Genomic DNA, 23,033 nt, shown 5'->3' with positions numbered 1-23,033 from the left:
CCTCCTGACATGTGCGCAAACCTCATCATCAACTATAAAAACCGTCTGACTGCTGTGCTTGCCAACAAGTATTGTGTCTTGTTTGCCAGAGGGATCAAATACTTATTTCTCACTGCGAAATGCAAATAAATTTAGATAATTTATACAATGTGATTTTCTGGATTTTATTTTTGATATTCTATCTCTCAATGTTAAAATTAACCTATCCTTAACATTATAGACTGTTCATGTCTTGGTCAGTGGGCAAACTTACAAAATCAGCAAGGGATCAAATACTTATTTCCTTCACGGTAGCTAAAACAAAGCTTATGCAAGACTTTGTGTGATCAGTTCTTGTCTGTTCCTGCTAAGCATACAAGCCTTACAGGATCTCTGTGTGCAAAAGGGGGATTTCTTAGTTAAAGATAAGATGAGAAAAGATGCACATTTCCTAAACTTGGTAATTAAGGAAAAATATGTTAAAGCAGATGTTTAGGTTGCATGTAAATGTATAACCACATTTTTTGCCTAGAAAGCCGCAACAGGTCTACACCGCTTACGGTAGGCGCAGCACCTCCACAGCTGTGACCTTACAGCAATATTTATGGTGACACCGGATGTCTTCTCATGCGTCTGTGTGTCTTCATGATCCTTTCTATGACTGACTTCTACTTAATCGCTTTGTGCAGCCATGTCCGCCAGGGTTGTCAACCTGATTATTTCTACTTTTTGTGTGTGGGCAAATTATCTTGGAGCAAATGTTTTTTACAGGCAAATTGGGAAACGATAATGATAAAAATTGATTTTATACATAGTTGCAACTAAGAATACAGATATGAACACATTAGCAACATTTAAGGGTCAGTAAAATTGTAATTACACTAATATTGACCTGTACAATTACAGAGTCTTCTCAAATTTTTATAGACTTCACAAATTTCTGGAAAATTGGCAACCTTGATGTCTATTCACACTCTCCGGCATATTGGTAGATGTCTTAAGATATGGCCCGGACGGCAAAGGTAAAGTGTAGGGCCGGATATGACAGGGTTTGTAGTGGAGTAAGCAATTAAGGCGTTAATTTGTAAGTTAAACAGGACCTATCACCAAAAATCTAGTTTAATTAGAAATCAAACATGTAATTATATGCATGTACTTGCTTATTTTAGATAGATGATTGTTAAAACCGTCAGTATGTATCAAAAGCTTGATTTTTTTTTTTGTACCTATTTTTCAGTGGTCGCACACTGCCATCTTGTGAATGGCACGACTTCATACTGATCCTTCTGCATGACGCATGCTTCAGATGCTCATACGCATGCAGGGAGACGGGGCGCACGCTGCTCCTGGGGACACAGTGCTACCTTTAATATAAAGCTGGAGTCACACATAGCGACTTACCAGCGATCCCAACAACGATATCAACATGTCAGGATCGCTGGTAAGTCGCTATGTGATCGCTGGTGAGCTGTCAAACAGACAGCTTCACCAGCGATTAGCACAGCGATGCCGAGCGCGCGGCATCGCTGTGTTCATTAGCGCTGATGTTATATTCATGTCAAAAATAGAATTAAAATAAAAAATATTGTTATTCTCACCTTCCGACGTCCCGCGCAGCATTCCTGCCTCTCTCCACGCTCCAGTCCCAGTAATCCTTTGCGAGAATTACAGCGATGACGTCCGTTCTCGCGGGATCGCGAAGTCTCACGGTCATTCTTGCAAAGGATTACTGGGACCGGGAGCGTGGAGAGAGGCGGGAAGACTGCGCGGGATGCCGGAAGGTGAGAATAACAATATTTTTTATTTTCTTTTATTATTTTACAGCTGATCGCTGGTCTCCCGCCTGTCACATGCAGCGATGCGTGCTGGCCAGCGGGAGATCAGCGACGAAAAAAATGTCCAGAGGTTTCTTGCAGCGATCAGCGATACCGGCAGGGGGGCCGGTCGCTGACAAACACAGCGATCTCGCTGGTGAGATCGCTGTTGTGTCACAAAAGTTGTGACTCAGCAGCGATCTCGCTAGCGAGATTGCTATGTGTGACGGGGCCCTAAGAGTTTTCCTGGCCTGTCTGCTGTGTCACTGTCTACCACTGTCACACTATTCTGTGCTCTGTGAAAACACTAGGATCAGAGTAAAGACTGGTGTGAAAGTGATAGACAGGAAGTGAAAAGTCTCCTAATAAAGTAGTAGTGTGTCCCCAGGAACAGCGTGCACACTCATTCCACATCACTGAACATGGAATCTGAGTCACCATTATATATGTCGACAAATGTCAGCTTGTTATTAAAAGTCGGATTAACATACGTGCATATTTTAGCCCCATAAATAAAAGCCCTTTTCTTACTGATTTTTGAATAATTTACACTACTGTTCAAAAGTTTAGGGTCACTTAGAAATTTCCTTAGTTTTGAAAGAAAAGCACATTTTTTTCCAATGAAGCTAACATTAAATGATTCAGAAATACACTCTATACATTGTTAATGTGGTAAATGACTATTCTAGCTGCAAACGTCTGGTTTGTAATGTAATATCTTCATAGGTGAATAGAGGCCCAATTCCAACAACCATCACTCCAGTGTTCTTATGGTACTTTGTGTTTGCTAACTGTGTAAGAAGGCTAATGGATGGTTAGAATACCATTGAAAGCCCTTGTGCAAGTATGTTAGCACAGCTGAAAACAGTTTGGCTGATTAGAGAAGCTATAAACCTGACCTTCGTTTGAGCTAGTTGAGAATCTGGAGCATTACATTTTTTGGTTCCATTAAACTCTCAAAATAGCCAGAAAGAAAGAATTTTCGTGTGAAATGTGACAGTCTATTCTTGTTCTTAGAAATGAAGTCTATTCCATGTGAGAAATTGCCAAGAAACTGAAGATTTCCTACAATGGTGTGTACTACTCCCTTCAGAGGAGAGCACAAACAGGCTCTAACCAGAGTAGACAGAGAAGTGGGAGGCCCCGCTGCACAACTGAGCAACAAGACAAGTACATTAGAGTTTGCAGTTTGCGAAATTGATGCCTCACAGGTCCTCAACTGGCAGCTTCATTAAATAGTACATGCAAAATGTCAGTGTCAACGTCTACAGTGAAGAGGCGACTCCGAGATGCTGACCTTCAGGGCAGGCAAAGAAAAAGCCATATCTGAGACTGGCTAATGAAAGGAAAAGATTAATATGGGCAAAAGAACACAGACATTGGACAGAGGAAGATTGGAAAAAAGTGTTATGGACAGATGAATCCAAGTTTGAGGTGTTTGGATCACACAGAAGAACATTTGTGAGATGCAGAAAAACTGAAAAAAATACTGGAAGAGTGCCTGACGCCATCTGTCAAGCATGTTGGAGGTAATGTGATGGTCTGGGGTTGCTTTGGTGCAGGTAAAGTGGGAGATTTGTACAAGGTAAAAGAGATTTTGGATAAGGAAGGCTATCACTTAATTTTGCAACGCCATGCCATACTCTGTGGACAGCGCTTTATTGGAGCCAATTTCATCCTAAAACAGGACAATGACCCAAAGCACACCTCCAAGTTATGCAAGATCTATTTAGGGAAAAAGCAGGCAGCTGGTATTCTATCTGTAATGGAGTGGCCAGTCCAGTCACTAGATCTCAACCCCATTGAGCTGTTGTGGGAGCAGCTTGACCATATGGCACACAAAAAGTGCCCATCAAGCCAAACCAACTTGTGGGAGGGGCTTCTGGAAGCATGGGGTGAAATTTCTCCAGATTTCCTCAGCAAATTAAATGCTAGAATGTCAAATGTCTACAATGCTTTAATTGCTGCAAAGGGAGCATTCTTTGATGAAAGCAAAGTTTGATGGAGAAAATTTTTATTTCAAATAAAAATCTTTTTTTTGAACCTTGTCAATGTCTGGACTAGATTTTAAATTCATTTGGCAGCTCATTTGATTAATAAAAGGATGAGTTTTCAAGGAAAACACAAAATTGTGTGGGTAACCCCAAACTTTTGAACGGTGGTGTATATTTAGAATTGGGTATGTTTCTGTACCGCCTATATAATCAAATAAAAAAGGGAAGGGCAATTTTTCATGATAGGTGCTCTTTAAGGACAGATGGGTGGGGTTGAGGGGAAGTTAGTTATATCACATGGGGGTTTTGGAGTGCCCTAATTGGTGGGAATGCTCTGGAAAAGGGGTAGTGGTGTAATACCCCTTGAGAGAAATAAAGAGCTGAATAAAGTTACAGTCCTATGGTCCCAGGACCTATGACAGCCCACCCACCCGCTCTTATATTTCTTGGTCAGTGCCAAGAAGGTTCTTTGTGGTACTAATCTAGGTCTTTACAACAGACAGTGAGGAGGTCATGTATGGCTTTGAATGAGCTGGCTGGGGTCCCATTGGAGATATGTTTATCCTATAATGTGTTATGGTTTTCATTTCTGCCGTGATGGTTTTCAGGGAAATGGTTAAAGGAGAATATTATGCAACTCCCTGATAATAGCACTAATTTTACCATATTTCTGCCGACAGTCATGTGAGGTCTTGTTTTTTGCGTAATGAGTTGACTAGGGATGAGCGATATTGCCCGATATCATATTGGAATTCCGATTTCCAATATTGAAAAAATATCGGAATTTCCGATTTCAATGCAAGTCAATGGGAGAAAAAAAATCAGAATTACAAAATGACCACTACAGTGCTATATAATGGATAAAATGGAGGGGAAACACCTCAGGATAATGGGGAAGGAGTTTGCAGAGGAGCAAAAAAAAAAAAAAAACGCTAGAAAAATGCACAGAGCGAAAGCTGTAGCAGGAAAACTGGTCACCATCTTCTTAACAGCGGTGTTTTTTCTTTGGGTTAGGATTAGTTGGGGTAGGGTTAGGGTTTATGGTTAGTAGGGTAAGGTTTAGGGTTAGGGTTAGTTAGGGTTATGGTTAAGGTTAGGGTTATGCTTATGGTTAGTAGGGTTAGGGTTATTAGGGTTAGGGGTTAGGGTTATGGTTAGTAGGGTTAGGGGTTAGGATTAGTAGGGTTATGGTTAGGGGTTAGGGTTTACGGTTAGGGTTAGGGTAAGGATTAGGGTTAGTAGAGTAAGGGTTTACAGTTAGGGTTATGCTTATAGTTAGTAGGGTTAGGGGTTAGGGTTACTAGGGTTAGGGGTTATGGTTAGTAGGGTTAGGGTTAGTAGGGTTAGGGGTTAGGATTAGTAGGGTTATGGTTAGGGGTTAGGGTAAGTAGAGTCAGGGTTTACGGTTAGGGTTATGCTTATAGTTAGTAGGGTTAGGGTTTGCTTATGATTAGTAGGGTTAGGTTTAGGGGTTAGGGTTACGGTTATGCTTATGGTTAGCAGGGTTAGGGGCTCAGATTGGGGTATAGGGTTAGTAGGGTTAGGGTAAGGGTTAGGGGTTAGGGTTAGTGGTAAGGGTTAGGGATAGTTAGGGTTAGTGATTTTACATTATTAAATTAAAACTGCCAGTGGTGGTGTCAATATGCCCTTTGACTGACATGTGTCTGCGTTCAGCTCACCTTGCTTTTCAGGGAGTTTCCAGGAGCACCACGTGGAGGAACGGATACACTCCCTTTAAACCATGCTTAGTCTTCTTCTGCTTTCCGATGTGAAAAAAATATCGGAATCGGAATTCCGATGTCGCAAATATCGGGCCGATTTCCGATATTTCAATAACGGAAAGCTCATCCCTAGAGTTGACGTTTTAATTCCTACCATTTTCGGGGACATGACTTTTTTGATCCCTTTCTATTCTGATTTATGGGAGACAGAATGAACATAAACCAGAAATTCCGGAATTGTTTTCTGGGTTTTCTTTTTATGCCGTTCGCATGTGGTAAAATTGGTAAGGCAGCTTTATTGTTCGGGTCAGTATGATTACAGCGTTAATACATTTCTATCATTTTTTTATGTTTTGGTGCATCCACACAAAAACTATTTTATAGAAAAAGTAATTACTTTTCCGTTGCTTTATTCTGAGAGCTATAACTTTATTTTTCTGCAGATTGAGCTAAATCACAACTTGTTTTTGCGGTACAAGATGAAGCTTTCAGAGATACCATATTTATTTACATTTGTCTTTCTGATTGTGTTTTCTTCCACATTTTTGTCCGGCAGTGCGATGATAAAGGATAGCTTGTCTAGTTTTTTTGTTTTTTTATTTACAGTGTTCACTAAAGGGGTTAACTAGATGGACAGTCTTAAAGGTCGAGTCAGTCCGGAGGGGGTAATACCAAATATGTGTACCTTTTTCTCTTCCGTTTTTATTTTCATAAATATATATTTCTGGGTACTAAATATATATAGGTTTATTATTTATTTTGTTATTTTGGTGATTTTTTTTATATTTTAACAAATTTCTTTTTTTACTCTTTTACTTTGTCCCACTATGGGACTTTCACTTTTTGAAGACTGACTATGCTTTACAAACTTACAGCTCTGCACTGACAAGCTTGTTACATCATGCTCTGAGCATGATCTAGCAATGTGGTAGCTCTGGTGACCTAGATGTTGTCATCGTGACATCAGGTCACCATAGCAACGATCTGCCCCTCGCGATGGTGTTGCGGGGGTGCTGATCGGTGAGCAGAGGGACTTCCTTCCCTCTGCATGCCTGCTAAATGCAGTGATCGATATCAATCCCAGGATTTAGCAGATTAAAATGCTGGGAGTAGTGTCAGCTGTCAGAATCAGGAGGCTGTTTGCGTGGGTGATTACCGCCAGGTGTCAGCTGAGATCACCCTGGCGTACACATACTGCATCGGTTGGGAAGTACTTTCCGGCCATGGTATATATACTGGAAATGTCGAGAAGGGGTTTATGCTACTCAAATGGTTATTTTGGAGGTCAACAGGCATTAGCATAAGTACACCTCATTGGCTAAAGATGATTCTGTCTACTCCCTGCTGAATAGTTTAGGTGTGTCTCTAAGTACTCCTTAGTTTAGGCCCCAGTCTCCCAACCGTCCAGATCCAGCGAGACAGTCCCGATTTTCACAGCCTTCCCTGCTGTCCCGACCGGGATATTTCTTTACCGCACTGCACTGAGCCACCATGCCCCCCCATGCACCGACCCCATCCATTCCTCGCCCTCCCAGAGAGACCCACTGCAGCCTCTTACTGCCAATAAAGCCCAGCAATGACATCGTTGGGCTGCTCTGTGCGCACAGGACCTTTGATGAGGTCCCTGGAGGGGAGGAGTCAGGGGTCACATGATCAGGGGCCTCAGTGTATGCAGGACTCTGCTGTGCTAGTTGTCATGGTGCTGGATGAGGGGAAGTTTATCTGTGGGGTCAGGAGGGGTTTACAGGGTAGATGTAGCAGAGCCATGTGTGTACGAGGTGTATGGAGCAGAGCCATGTATGTACAAGGTGTACGGAGCGAAGCCCTGTGGTACGACGTGTACAGAGCTGTGTGTATATGGGGTATACGGAACGAAGCCACGTGTGTATGGGGTGTACAAAATGGAGCCCTGCGTGTACGGAGCGGAGCAGAGCTGTGTGTGTTCGAGGTGTATGGAGCAGAGCCTCGTGTGTATGAGGTGTACGGAGTGGAGCCGTGTGTGTACGAGGCTTACGGAGTGGAGCCGTGTGTGTGAGAGGTGTACAGAGTGGAGCTCTGTGTGTACGAGGCATACAAAGTGGAACCATGTGTGTATGAGGTGTGCGGAGCCGTGCATGTACAAGGTGTATGGTGGGGAGCATTCATAGCTCCCCACCATCCCAGATCCAGCGGGACAGTCCCAATTTTGAGAGTCTGCCCTGCTGTCCCAGCTGGAAGCTTACTTTTCCCACGGACACAGGAGTACACGCGGAGCCCCGAGGAGAACTTTAACCCCTTACCTACAATGGACGTAATATTCCGTCCATGTGACCCTGGACCTAATTACCATCAACGGAATATTACGTCCCAGCGATCAGCGGCGCCCACGTGGTGAGCGCCGCTGATCGCGGCCGGGTGTCAGCTGATTATCACAGCTGACACCCGGCACAATGTGTCAGGGGCAGTCACGGACAGCCCCCGACACGTTAACCCCTTGTACACCGCGATCAAACACGATCGCGGTGTACCGGGGGTTAAAGGGAAGCATCGGCAGGGAGGGGGCTCCCTCCGTGCTTCCCTGAGCCCCCCACGGCAGCGCAATGTGCAGCGCTGCTGCGGGGGTCTCTTTCCCTACAGGCCCCCGGATCCAAGATGGCGACGGGGGGCCTTCGGGGGTCTGTAGGGAGTTGAATTCCTCACTGCCTGCAAAGCGCAGGCATAAGGAAGTCTGCAGAACTGCCTGTGACAGATTGCTGATCTGTCACAGTGATCTGTGATGTGACAGATCAGCAATCTGTCACAGGACAGTGATGTCCCACCTGGGACAAGGTAATAAAGTAAAAAAGAAAAGTGTTAAAAATAATTAAAAAAAAAAAAAAAAAAAAAATATTCCCCAATAAATCCATTTTTTCAAAATAAAAAAAAAAAACACAATAAAAATGTACACATTTGGTATCGCCGCGTCCGTAGCGACCCGTCCTATAAAACTGTCCCATTAGTTAACCCCTTTAGTGAACCCCTTAAAAAATAAAAATAAAAAACGAAGCAAAAAATGATTTATCGTACCACCGAACAAAAAGTGCAATGACGCGCGATCAAAAAGACGCATATAAATATCCATGGTACCGCTGAAAACATCATCTTGTCCCGCAAAAAACGAGCCACGATACAGCGTCATCTGCAAAAAAATAAAAAAAGTTATAGCTCGCAGAATAAAGCGATGCAAAATAATTTTTTATATAAAATTGTTTTCATTGCAAAAAACCGACAAAACAAAAAAAACGACCTAAATGAGGTATTGCTCTAACCGTACCGACCCGAAGAATAAAACCGCTTTATCAATTTTACCGCACGCGGAACAGTGTAAACGCACCCCCCCAAAAGAAATTCATGAAACGCTGGTTTTTGTTCATTCTGCGTCCCAAAAATCGGAATAAAAAGCGATCAAAAAATGTCACGTGCCCGAAAATGGTACCAATGAAAAAGTCAACTCGTCCCGCAAAAAATAAGACCTCACATGACTCGGTGGGTGAAAATACGGAAAAATTATAGCTCACAATATGTGGTGATGCAAAAACTATTTTTACAATGAAAAGCGTCTTTTAGCCTATGGCAGCTGCCAAACATAAAAACCGCCATAAATAGTAAATCAAACCCCCCCTTTATCACCCCCTTAGTTAGGGAAAAATAATAAAACTAAAAGAAAATGTATTTATTTCCATTTTCCCATTTGGGTTAGGGCTAGAGTTAGGGCTAGGGTTAGGGTTAGGGCTCAGATTAGGGGTGTGTTGGGGTTAGGGTTGGAGTTATAATTGGGGGGTTTCACTGTTTGGGCACATCAGGTGCTCTCCAAATGCAACATGGCGTCTGATCTCAATTCCAGCCAATTCTGCGCTGAAAAAGTCAAATGATGCTCCTTCCCTTCCAAGCTCTGCCATGCGCCCAAACAGTGTTTTACCCCCACATATGGGGTATCAGCCTACTCAGGACAAATTACAAAACAACTTTTGGGGTCCAATTTCTCCTGTTACCCTTAGGAAAATAAAAAATTGGGGGCAAAAATATCATTTTTGCGGAAAAAAATTATTTTTTTATTTTCACGCCCAGGCGTTACAAACTTCTGTGAAGCCCTTTGGGGTTCAAAGTGCTCACCACACATCTAGATAAGTTCATTAGGGGGTCTAGTTTCCAAAATGGGGTCACTTGTGGGGGGGTTCCACTGTTTAGGTACATCAGCGGCTCTCCAAAAGCAACATGACACCCGCAGACCATGCCATCAAAGTATGCATTCCAAAAACATCACTACTTCCCTTCCGAGCCCCGACGTGTGCCCATACAGTAGTTTTCTCCCACATATGAGGTATCAGCGTACTCAAGACAAATTGGACAACAACTTTTGGGGTCCAATTTCTCCTGTTACCCTTGGGAAAATAAAAAAATGGGGACTAAAAGATGATGTTTGTGGAAAAAATACAATTTTTTTATTTTCACGCCCGGGCGTTATAAACTTCTGTGAAGCACTGTGGGGTTCAAAGTGCTCACCACACATCTAGATAAGTTCCTTGGGGGGTCTAGTTTCCAAAATGGTGTCATTTGTGGGGGGTTTCTACTGTTTTGGTACATCAGGGGTTTTCCAATCGCGACATGGTGTCCAATCTCAATTCTAGCCAAAACGTCAAATGGCGCTGCTTCCCTTCCGAGCTCTGCTATGCGCCCAAATAGTCATTTACACCCACATATGGGGTATCAGCGTACTCAGGACAAATTGCACAATAACTTTTAGGGTCCTGTTACCCTTGGAAAAATAAAAATTGGGGGTGAAAAGATCACTTTTGTGGAAAAAATATGATTTTTTAATTGTACTGCTGTACGTTATAAACTTCTGTGAAGCCCTTGTGGGTTCAAAGTGCTCACCACATATCTAGATAAGTTCCTTGGGGGGGTCTAGTTTCCAAAATGGGGTCACTTGGGGGGGTTCCACTGTTTAGGTACATCAGGGGCTCTCCAAACGCGACATGGCGTCCGATCTGAATTCCAGCCAATTTTGCATTAAAAAGTCAAACGGCGCCCCTTCCCTACTGAGGTCTGCCATGCGCCGAAACAGTGGTCCCCCCCACATATCAGGTATCAGCGTACTCAGGACAAATTGCACATTAACTTTTGCAGTCCAATTTCTCCTGTTACCCTTGGTAAAATAAAGAAAATTGAACCTGAAGTATTTTTTTTGTGAAAAAAAGTTAAATGTTCATTTTTTTTTTTAAATATTCAAAAAATTCCTGTGACGCACCTAAAGGGTTAATAAACTTCTTGAATGTGGTTTTAAGCACCTTAAGGGAAGCAGATTTTAGAATGGTGTCACTTTTGGGTATTTTCTATCATATAGACCCCTCAAAGTGGCTTCAAATGTGATGTGGTCCCTAAAAATAAAATGGTGTTGCAAAAATGAGAAATCGCTGGTCAATTTTTAACCCTTATAACTTCCTAACAAAAAAAAATTTTGGTTCCAAAATTGTGCTGATGTAAAGTAAACATGTGGGAAATGTTATTTATTAAGTTTTTTGTGTGCCGTATCGCTGTGATTTAAGGGCATAAAAATTCAAAGTTGGAAAATTGCGAAATTTTCAAAATTTTCGCCAAATTTCCATTTTTTTCACAAATAAACGCAAGTTATTTGAATGAAATTTTACCACTAACATGAAGTACAATATGTCACGAGAAAACAATGTCAGAATCACCGGGATCCATGGAAGCGTTTCAGAGTTATGACCTCATAAAGGGACAGTGGTCAGAATTGTAAAAATTGGCCCAGGAGTTAACGTGCAAACCACCCTTGGTAGTGAAGGGGTTAAAACTCGCACGTGACGTTCCACCGGAAGTGGTGTGCTGGAAGCTGACTGGAAATTAGGTAATTTTTAGACGAACCATGGAGGTACTTCAGGGAATGCTTCCGATCCATCACAGTGTCCTCCTCTGACAGCTCGGACAGCGGGATCGCCTTAGAATCAGGGATGCCGGCCATGTGAGCAGATCATGAAATGTCCTGCAGCGGGAGGCTCAGGTGGGCATTACAATGGGAGCCGGGTTGCTATAGTATCTTTATAGAATCTCTTTCTCTCTGTTATTTCTTTCTCTCTCTAATCTTTCTTTTTTTTCCTTTTGCTCTCTGTTCTCTCTTTCTCTCTGTTCTGTTTTCTGTCCCCTCTCTCTCTTTCTCTGTTTTCTTTTTTCTCTCTGTTTTTTCTTTTTCTTCAGTACCAGTTAGCGTGCCCACAGTACCAGCCACTGTGCCCTCAGTACCAGTCAGTGTGATCAGCAGTGCTAAATGGGTGTGGCCGGGGCGTGGATGTGGGTGTAACTAGTTGTGAAATAGGTGTGGTTGGTGTTTGGCCTAAAATTTGCCGCAGCGCTCTGTGCACACCACAGCCTTTATCCCTCTATCCCTTCTTCAAAAGTTGGGAGGTATGGTGTGAGAATGGAGACCTCCGGAGTGAACCCTCAGGACCGCGACGACGAACCTCCCTCGGGCGAGCTGACCAGGTGGACCACTCCCTATACAGGGAGCGTTAGTCTCCCTTGGGTCTGCCCCTATCGCCGCGGAAGCTGATACCTGGGAACAGCCGGGAGAGTATGCAGGCAGGGAAGTGCAGGCGGCCAGATGGGAGATGGCGATGGCCACAGGGACGGCTGCAGAGACTGCGGGAACGGCAGTGGACGGCAGACGTGACTGGCAATGGCGGGAGGCAGGAACCGGTACAGGACGAAACACAGGAGCAGGAAGACGGAGGCAGGAACGGACTGGATCTAGGAGGGAACACAGGAAAGTCACAAACAGGGAGAACAGCGGAGGCCACAGAGTGGTACACAGCGCAGAGACGAAGGAATGCAGGAGCGCGTGGACCCGATACCACAAATTATAGTCAGGCAGCGAGCATAGGGTGGGGCTGCCTGATATAAGGCACGCTGGTGAACTTCCGGGTCAGAGTGCAGCTGTACCATGGGGCCAGGAGATAGGATGCCAGGTCTAGGGGGCGTATTTAGCTGTACGCCTGTGTGAAGGAGCAGGGGCCAGCCGCAGGAAGGATGATTGACAGGTGCCAGCTGAGGGGGCGGAGCGAGAGGACCGGACGCACCGGAGAGCCCCAGACGGTGTGGAGGCATGGGAGGCGGTGGGGACCGAAGGCGCCGCAAGCGGTGGAGCCGCGGCATCGGCAGATGGAGCGGCAGTGAAAGGAGCCCGGGCAGAGGTAGCAGGGACAGCGGCCGCAGACGCCGCAGAGCGTGCCTGGTGCCGGGGAGGAGGTGAGCGTGACAGTTCCCCCCTCCTTAAGACCGGAAAGGAATCTGGCCAAGATACCAGGAGCCTGAATGTTTTCCCGGGGCTCCCAAGATCTCTCCTCAGGACCAAAACCCTTCCAATCAATTAAGAAGAGAGTCTTACCTCTGGATTTTTTCATTGCGAGAATGTCTTTGACTTCAAAGACATCCTGTGCAGATACAGGCGGAGGATAACGGCCGGTGGAAGGATGAAAGCGGTTAAGTCCAACAGGCTTTAAGAGAGAGACATGGAAAGAATTTGGAATCCTAAGCGAAGTGGGAAGTTTCAGCTTGTAGGCCACATTGTTGATACAAGCCGAGACCTCAAACGGACCTATATACCGAGGACCCAGTTTATTCGAGGTTGCTTCAGGTGGACAAACTTAGAAGACAGCCATACTTTATCTCCAGGCTGGTACCGTGGAGAATCTAGGCGTCTCTTATCGGCATGTCTCTTGATCCGGCCTTGGACCTGATCAAGTGCGGTTTTGGTCTCCTGCCAGACCCTGGAGAACTCCTCGGTCAGAAGATCGGCCGCCGGCACACTCGAGACAGGACATACTGGCAAAGGAACACCTGGATGTTGCCCGTAGACAATATAAAGAAGGGTGACTTGGAGGAGGACTCACTGTAATGGTTGTTGTAGGTGATTCGGCCCATGGGAGCAGGTTGGACCAGTTGTTCTGGTGGGCATTGGAAAAATGCCGGAGATAGGTCACGAGAATTTGATTTTTTCGTTCTGCCTGGCCGTTAGTCTGAGGATGGTAGGAAGAGGAGAAGTCCAACGTTACCTCCATCATACAGCATAGGGCCCTCCAAAACCACGAGGTGAACTGCACCCCTCTGTCGGAAACTATATGTTTGGGGAAGCCGTGAATCCGGAAGACATGGGTGACGAAAATCCTTGCCAATTCAGGTGCGGAGGGTAGCCCTGGCAGCGGAATAAAATGGGCCATTTCGGAAAATTGATCCACCATGACCAAGATGACGGTGTGACCAGAAGATCGTGGCAGATCAGTAATAAAGTCCATTGCAACATGCTGCTCGGGACCGAAGGAATCGGAAGCGGGTGTAAGAGACCAGATGGTAGATGCCGAGGAACTTTGTTTCTGGCACACGACGGGCAGGAGGCGATAAAACTTCGGACATCTTGAAGAAGAGATGGCCACCAATAGAAACCAGAGATGAGAAGGAGTGTCTTCTTGAGACCCACGTGGCCGGCCAGCTTGGATGCATGACCCCATTGTAACACTCGCTTCCTCTTGCTCTCTTGCACAAAGGTCTTACCGGGCGACAATGAAGTCAGGTTAATGGATGCAACCATGATGACTTTACCGGGTTCTACGATGTGTGATGGCTCTTCCTCAATATCGGAGACCAGAAAAGACCTGGATAGAGCGTCTGCTTTCAGATTCTTATCACCGGGACGGAAATGAAGCTCAAAATCGAACCGGGCAAAGAACAGCGACCATCTGGCTTGACATGACTGTCCCCAACGCAGGATGTCCCCAGAGCGCCAACAGGCTCATGAGTTCTCAACCAGGGCAGACCCAAGAGGATGGTATGAGATAACGAAGGCAAGACATAAAAGACTACCCTCTCCCGGTGTAAGGCTCCAATCTGCAGTTCCACTTCTTCAGTGACCTGAGTGACGGACATCCGCAGGGGTCGACGTCGACCGAAGCAATCTGCCGAGGAGTCTCCAGGGATCGGACAGGGATCCGGAGTCTTTTAACCGCCTCGAACTGAATAAAATTGCCGGCAGCACCTGATTCAATGTAGGCCCACTCAGAGGAACGTTTGGAGCCTATGTGCAAAAGAACGGAGAGAATCAGGGGTAGAGAGGAATCACAATTACCTAGGGAGGCCCCTCTTACCTGACCTAGGCGGAGGCTTTTCCCGGGCGTATAGGACAGGAGCGGAGGAAGTGGGATGCACTCCCACAATAGAAGCAGAGCCCCAGATCAATCCTCTCTCTCCGACGCTCCTCCACCGGCTTGAGACGATCCATTTGCATGGGTTCCATTGCAGAAGCCGCCGAGGACGTCACTGAGCGGGAGCGAGGTCGACTACGAGCGGCTGTCAGGACGCGAGACCTCCTCTCTCTAGCAGCCTCTCGGGATCGCTCCTGAAAGCGGAGGTCGATACAGGTAGCCAAGGAAATCAAATCCTCCAAGGAGGCTGGAGTATCTCATCCCGCCAACTCATCTTTAACTCGACCAGAGAGCCCCCGCCAAAAAGTTCCCACCAAGGCCTCGTTATTCCACCCCAATTCAGAGGATAGGGTGCGAAAGCGTATGGCGTACTGGCCTACCGAGAGCGTGCCCTGTTGGAGATTAAACAGCGCCTCGGTAGTGGAGACCAAACGTCCCGGTTCATCAAACACCTTCTGAAAGGTGTCCAAAAAATTGGAGAGTTGGGAGACAATGGGGTCGTCTCGCTCCCAGAGAGGATTTACCCAAGCTAGAGCCTCCCCCTCCAAGTGGGACACAACAAAGCCACCTTGGCCCGATCCATAGGGTACTGCAGGGGGGACAGCTCGAAGTGGAGCAGGCATTGGTTTAGGAACCCTCTGCATAGTTTCGGATCACCATTATACCATGGAGGTTTCGCCAAACGGGGTGAGGGGTTGCCGCCTGGGCCAGAGCAGAGGCCATGGACTGGAGAGCCAGGAGACGGTTATCCACCGAGGCCATATAATTTAAAATATGGGCCTGAGTGTCGCGCTGCTGAGCGAGCTCCTGCTGGAGACCCGCCATTTGGGAAGCGCTGGTGGGATGAGGACTGAAGGGAGGTCAGACGAGACTCCATGAACTTGAGGAAGGACATTATCCTCGTTTGGTTCTCTCGCAGGAACAGGAGTTCCTTTTGGGTCGGGGTACCAGCGGGATCCATGGCCTGACTATACTGTGAGACTGGGGACCTCCGGAGTGAACTCTCAGGACCGCGACGACGAACCTCCCTCGGGCGAGCTGACCAGGTGGACCACCCCCTATACAGGGAGCGTTAGGGGCAGACCCAAGGGAGACTATCGCCATGGAAGCTGATACCTGGGAACAGTCGGGAGAGTATGCAGGCAGGGAAGTGCAGGCGGCCAGATGTGAGATGGCGGCGGCCACAGGGATGGCTGCAGAGACTGCGGGAAAGGCAGTGGACGGCAGACGTGACTGGCAATGGCGGGAGGCAGGAACCGGTACAGGACAAGGAAGACTGAGGCAGGAACGGACTGGATCTAGGAGGGAACACAGAAAGTCACAAACAGGGAGAACAGTGGAGGCCACTGAGTGGTACACAGTGCAGAGACAAAGGAACGCAGGAGCGCGTGGACCCGATACCACAAATGATAGGCAGGGAGCATAGGGTGGGGCTGCCTGATATAGGGCACGCTGGTGAACTTCTGGGTCAGAGTGCAGCTGTACCATGGGGTCAGGAGATAGGATGCCAGGTCTAGGGGGCGTATCTAGCTGTACGCCTGTGTGAAGGAGCAGGGGCCGGTCGCAGGAAGGATGATTGACAGGTGCCAGCTGAGGAGGCAGAGCGAGAGGACCGGATGCGCCGGAGAGCCCCAGGCGGTGTGGAGGCACGGGAGGCGGTGGGGACCGAAGGCGCCGCAAGCGGTGAAGCCGCGGCATCGGCAGTGACAGGAGCCCGGGCAGAGGTAGCAGGGACAGCGGCTGCAGATGCCGCAGAGCGGACCAGAGCCGGGGAGGTGAGCGTGACATATGGTAAAGCATTTAGAACTTTCCTATCTTTTCTCCAAGTCCATTACACAAAGACATTCCTGAGGGACCTCTGTTATCTCACACACATGCTGGCTCAAACTACATCTTGGAAAGCAGAAGAGAAAACATGCAGAATGTCCACAAGAGTCAGGATAGTTAAGTATAAATCCTGCTCTCACAAGAGTAACCGTTGTTTTAATGTTTTTTTTAATACATCAATAGTACACATGAAAATAGGAAGCTTTGTAATAAAACTTATCAGAGAAATCTGCTTCATTCTCCTTCAAGAGCGATCTTTCATTTTCAAAATTCTCAATTCCTGGGTAAAATCTGTATTCAGTGAAGACAGATTACTGAGATAGGAGATGGCAGATGCTACTAATAAAATTCTATATAGAGGGAAGAGAGGAGAAGGTGCTAGAAGCAGAGCTCCATCCCCATCCTATGTACATAAAATCTTATGAGCACCAACTGCCATTTTCTGTTTCAGTAATGTAATAATCTGTCTTCACAGAACACAGATTTTACCTGTGAATTGAGAATTTTGAGAATGACCGATCAGTCTTGGTGGAGAAAGATGCAGATTTCTCTGATATGATAGATTATTAAGTCTTATTTTCATGTGTACTATTGATTTATGAAACAACTACAACGACGGTGACTCTTTAATACCCGTTTATTATTATCCTCAGAAGACTTGCGCTACAAATATGTAATACCTGTACATTAAATCAACGCGCGACGCTTCTAAGGTTTACTATGTTCAGTGATGAACTGGACCAACTGTTGGAGGTGGGAAACATTTATGTTCAATCACGAGCGACAAATCAAATGGCATAACATTTATCACCATCCCAGCCTTTGTAAGATAAGTTGGAAATGACACAAAAAATTTTTCTGACACTGGCAGAAATCCCCGGGATAAATCAGAAGCAGTAGTTTATAAAACTGCTGAAATTCCATTTCAAATGTTTATCGGCAAAAGAGAAGCGCCATGGAACATGCATTGTCCGGGCTCCAGCGTCTCCGAGATACAAAGAAATCCCTTGGGCCTATTTTGCTGATTGTGAGAAAATCATTACAGTCAAATTGTAAGGAAGTAATTTAATCTTACAGGCTTCTTTGATTGAGAAAAAATTATTTTCCTTGTGTATTGAGAAGCGACTCAATGAAATTATTTATGTCATGTTTTGTCCTGTTACTAAAAATGTGAGGATGCACAGATTGGCGCACAACAGCAAGAAAAACCAAGCTGTTACATCTAACTATCAAGTTATCAGTCGTCCACCTACTGGGAGACATATCCTGTGTGATTATGTGGTATTCTACGTATTTACTCGTAAGTTAGTGCAATGCTTTCAGATGCTCAGCGCCAATCAAGTACTGATCTAGTCCATTGCACTTCCAGTCAATCTGCACATCTCTTGTTATTAGACTTCCAATGATTGTTCCCATCTGTATGTCATGATGTTCCCATCTGTATGTCATGATGTGTATGTGTGATCTGTATCTAGTCCTGTTACTCTGAGTTCAGTCCTGAAGTGCTCCCTTATGGTCATGCCAAAATTTGTTTTATTTCCCTACATAGACTGGGTGCAATGGGATTTCATTATTTTACAAAGAGACTTCCGCAATGAAATGATAAGCTTTGCTCACTGGAGCGAATACAGTGCACAGTGCCAAGTAGATCAGGCTTGGTTTGGAGCCTATTTGTCACTGATGGTGGCCATGCCTGATGTCTTTGGCTCTGCTGCATTAGTGGGCATATAGTTATACAGTACATGTGCAAGGATAATACCGGCCATTACAGTCCCGTCTGAACGCTTGGTGGCGGCACACCCCATGATGGAAATAATGAAGGGAACTGGAGAGTTGTGGTAGCTTAAAGAAAAGTAGCACTACTGCCAGACAAAAAATGGTGGTGCATAATCTTCTTGGTTACACTTCACATTCATGCAATCTTATACCAGCAGAGGCAGGTGTTGTGGGATACATATAGTGTAGTGCAGTGGGGTTGGTGCAGTGCGACGGGCAGGGACCACAGAAAGTTCAACATAAACAGTGTCTTTATTTGCAGACTCAAAATAGGCGTGGTATCCTCCGGATCGCGGCTGGGTTTCCATATATACAGTCTGTTTTCCGAACCTGTTGCCGTGGACAACACCGCCATGTCTCTTGTGCATTAGCCGCGTGGAAGTCCCTGGCTCTGTGTTAGTGTGGCGCCCTGCGTCTTTATCGCCACAAAAGGCGATGTACTGTTTTGTATGTGTTTTGTGAGCAATTGGAGTTATGCTTTCTCTGCTAGAGACCACAACACACACCATTCACCTCACTCCCTTTTTTGTCTGAAGCTTAGAGCTTTGCAGACATACCCTAACTGAGAGGGGGAGGAGTCGTGAGTTGTTTCAGTGAAGAAGGAAGTGAATGTTCCTGGCAGCCATGATGACATGTGGTCCCTCTAGAAGCAAAGCAAAGAAGCATCAGGGAATCAGCCCCTAGGCCAACCATGCTTTCAGAGCAGGGTGGTAAGCTGAGAGACTGTGTGAGTTTATACAACCTACAGTGGAGTGTTTTCCCCAGGAATACAGCAGCAAACTAGGATCAGTGAAGGATTTTGCAAGAAGGAACTTCACACAGGATCCGAGCTACAAGTTGCCCGAAGAGGAAAACACAGTGAGTAGTGGCTATACTAGAAGTTCCAAACTCTGGGAAGCCTTGGTCCCTGAAGGGATTGGAATAGCAAGAAGCTTACACTGAGTCACGGCAGAGGAAGGATAACTCCCATTCTCCAGAGCAGACTGTAACCTGGTGAGAGTTGTAATATCTCCTCTGAACTGTACCTGAAATACAGTAAATGATAAAGTGACTTTCCTTGTCTCCTGCCTTATATCTCCGCGCCTTCTACTTACATCACAATCTCTGGGGGGTCTGCCCTGGTTGGAGAGGGTTTAACATCTGCACTGCCATCACTATCTACTCCCCAAGGGATCATCTGCAGTGCCGGCTATACTACAGTCGAACGCTCCAACTGGCGTCACGAATCACTACATAAACTTTATTACCATTCAATTCTACCCCTTTTACATGACTGCCTGAGGCCACGGACCGGGTCACTGCCACTGTGACATTTCCAATTGAAGTTAACGGGCCCGGCGCCGAGTATCCCACGGCCTCTGGGGCACATCATTAGCTTCACACAGTCTTGGGTTGCACAATGACACCTTCTCTGCAGCTTGCAGACTTCAAAATTGACACACCAAGGCATAACTGACAGATTTAAATGGAATCGTAGCCATAGAGTCACTTTCAAAACCCGGCAGGGAGAGAGGGATTCGCCCCACTAACAAACCTGCAAATCAATCTAAAAGTAAAAGCCCTTATCGGGTTATCCTAACAATCTGATTGAGTAACTACTTGGACCCAATCCACTCTTATTTTGCCTTGTGACCCACAGGCATCCTGCTGTGAACACAAGGCACTCCAGTGGGTTTAATAGGACTCCGCATCCTAGGTAATACATATCAACCCTCGCATATGTAGGAGGGGGAACCAAATGCGTGGACTCAGGCAAATGTAAATAGTTCAAGTGCTACTGTATAATACGTGCCATATATATATATATATATATATATATATATATATATATATATATATATATATATATATATATTTTAGTACTAAAAGTTAGTAGGAAAGTTGCAGCTAGGAACAGTGGAGTTCAGAATCCGGCCACTAGGGCAGAGACGTAACACACCAGGGAAGGTCTGAGAACAGTCTGGAAGGTGGGCGGAGAAATTAGGGGATTTCCAGACTCAAGGGATTAAAAGGGGAGGTTCCTAGACCTAGGGAGCTCTGAGAGAGGGGGGTGGCCCCTGGAAGACAGCGGAAGGAGAGACGAGCCTGGGGTACCAAATGGTTGGAGAGCTGGGCACCGAAGAGAAGTAGGTGTGGCAGCGGGTGGACGGGCTGAGTAAGTGACAGCTGTGGCATAAGGCAGGCGCAGTGAAAGAGGCTGAAATGACGTCCCACTGGGAAAGAGGAGGAGGGAAGGAGGAAACGTGTAACAGGTACCCAGGCAGGTGTATGGAAGCTGTCTGAAAGGTTGCTGTATTTTGGAGAAGAATAAACAGTTTTGTGTGAAGCACTCCTGTTTCTGGACTCCAGTCTTTTCGCTCATCTAGGGAAGGATCGGGAACTACATCAGGAGTACAGGGCGTGTGGTAGGGACCACCCCCCGGTTGGCACATGTACTACAAGAGGCGTAGTTGGCAGGATCTCACTGCCCAACATAGGCAGTGAAACCGTGCCAGAAGACAAAGAAAAGTGCTGTGTGGTAGATTGAAAGGATCCGCAGGGAGCGGGTTGAAGATTTTGCTGCCGTAAACTGATATTTGGGACTGTGCTCAGATTGACCGAAGAAAAATAACCTGATAATGACTTTGTAAAATAAGAAAATGGAGTGCCCGTGTCAGCAAGGGGCACTCCGGGGGCATGACAGCGTCTGGATGGCGCCAAATGCAGACTGTCAACTATGCTGGGTCCGCCCCTGGGAGGAATGGTATATGCCGAGTGACAAGCGTCCTTTCCCCATGAATGCTGGAAAATGGGTGGAGAGGCCGACGAGAGCCCCACCCTGGAACGGGAGTGACAGTGCTGGAAAAGCTGGGTGTGGCTGCCTAACGTCAGTGAGACCCAGGACATCGGACACGATGCATCTCTGCAGCTGCCGTGGGCTCGGACGAAGAGTGGCAGTGTGAGGAAGAAGCCCATTGAATGACCTGTGCCTGGGAGCCGCTGCCGGAGAACCGGGCACTTATCCGAGCTGAAGTACCACGGAGCAAGCCGGAACCCCCAATGGCCAGACTTGTGGAGCTAGAGCCTGAAGAGAGGATGAGGTGTGCTCGCCCGCAGCAAAGGCCGTGCCGGAGCGGTGACTGGAGGAACTGCCGCTCACACTCCCTGCAGAACAGTCATGCCCCGAGGCTTTCTTGCCGGATGGCAGGATGGAGAACCACAGCGTACCCCAGATGGCGGAACCATAAACAGTGAAGAGACGATGGAGCCCATCCAGCAGGTGGAGGCTGGTGACATCACGGAGGCCCTGGCTCTTAGATACCAGCTGTTTACATTGGAAACCAGTGTCGCTGATCGCTGGTCTCTCACTGCCACACGCAGCGATGCGCGCTGGCCAGCGGGAGACCGACGATCAAAAAATGGCCCAGGATGACGGAGCGCGATCAGTAATACCCGGCAGGGGAGCCAGTCGCTGATCCCCGTCAAACACAGCAATCTCGCTGGCGAGATCGCTGTGGCATCACAAAATCAGCGATCTCGCTGGCGACATCGTGGTGTGTGACGGGGCCTTAATACACTATAAGGTACAGAGGGGGAAGACTTCCCGTTGAGGAGCCCGGGTTGTCTTACCCCAAGCAGCGGGGTTGTGTAAAAGAGTAAAGAGCGGGGAGACTTTCCTTTGAGGAGTCCGGATTGTCTTAACCAGTGTCGTTGTGTATGAGATAAAGAGGGGGAGACCTCCCGTTGAGTCCAATGTGTGTCCGGGTCTTCCTACCCCAGTAAAAAGTGTGGGAAATGTCATATAGGCGCAAGCGCCTGTGGGTAGCCTTCAGCTACTCGGAGCTTAATTGCTCCAGGCTCTGCCCAGCACCCTGTGAAGAGCCGAGTTGCTCCAGGCTCTGCTTGGCAAACTGTCATACAAGACAAACATAGAACGGTAAAAGGGGATACACCAAAAGGGGAAAGGTACGTGATTCTCGGGGATGACAATGATCATAGGATGGGGGTAAGTAGGAGGTTGCACCAAATGCGTGGAATCGGACAAATGTAAATAGTTCAAGTGCTACTGTATTATATGTGAATATATATATATATATATATATATATATATACACACACATACATACACACACAGTCATATGTTAAAGTTTGGGCACGCCTATTAATGTTAACCTTTTTTCTTTACATCAATTTTGGTTTTTGCAACAGCTATTTCAGTTTCATATATCTAATAACTGATGGACTCAGATATATTTCTGGATTCAAATGAGGTTTATTGTACTAACAGAAAAAGTGCAATCTGCATTTAAACAGAATTTGACCGGTGCAATAGTATGGGCACCCTTATTTTCTTGATTTGAACACTCCTAACTACTTTTTACTGACTTCCTGAAGCACTAAATTGGTTTTGTAACCTCATTGAGCTTTGAACTTCATAGCCAGGTGTATCAAATCATGAGAAAAGGTATTTAAGGTGCCCACTTGCAAGTAGCTCTCCTATATGATTCTCCTATGAAGAGTGGCATCATGGGCTCCTCAAAACAACTCTCAAATGATCTGAAAACAAAGATTATTCAACATAGCTTTTCAGGGGAAGGATACAAAAAATTGTCTCAGATTTAACCTGTCAGTTTCCACTGTGAGGAACATAGTACTGAGATGGAAGAACACAGGTACAGTTCTTGTTAAGCCCAGAAGTGGCAGGCCAAGAAAAAT

General features: G+C 46.3%; 1 protein-coding gene and 2 long non-coding RNA genes across 3 annotated transcripts in view; 2 read left to right on the top strand and 1 right to left on the bottom strand.

Annotated features, from left to right (window-relative positions):
* The window catches only part of GRIN2B (glutamate ionotropic receptor NMDA type subunit 2B), a 1,039,682-nt gene that overhangs the window by 635,829 nt on the left and 380,820 nt on the right, over positions 1–23,033 (top strand). The gene's annotated exons all lie outside the window — the stretch shown is intronic.
* The window catches only part of LOC141098697 (uncharacterized), a 142,786-nt gene that overhangs the window by 27,857 nt on the left and 91,896 nt on the right, over positions 1–23,033 (bottom strand). The window lies entirely within an intron of this gene.
* LOC141098698 (uncharacterized) lies at positions 5,298–8,374 on the top strand. The gene is made up of 2 exons (XR_012234317.1): positions 5,298–8,213; positions 8,273–8,374. It is a non-coding gene; the product is annotated as an uncharacterized lncRNA (long non-coding RNA).

The sequence above is a fragment of the Dendrobates tinctorius genome, unplaced genomic scaffold, assembly GCF_039654945.1.
Source record: "Dendrobates tinctorius isolate UK_male_01 unplaced genomic scaffold, ASM3965494v1 ptg000094l, whole genome shotgun sequence".
In the NCBI taxonomy this organism is placed as follows: Eukaryota; Metazoa; Chordata; class Amphibia; order Anura; family Dendrobatidae; genus Dendrobates; species Dendrobates tinctorius.
Note: the sequence above shows the minus strand (reverse complement) of the source record. Positions and strands in the feature narration are given on the sequence as shown.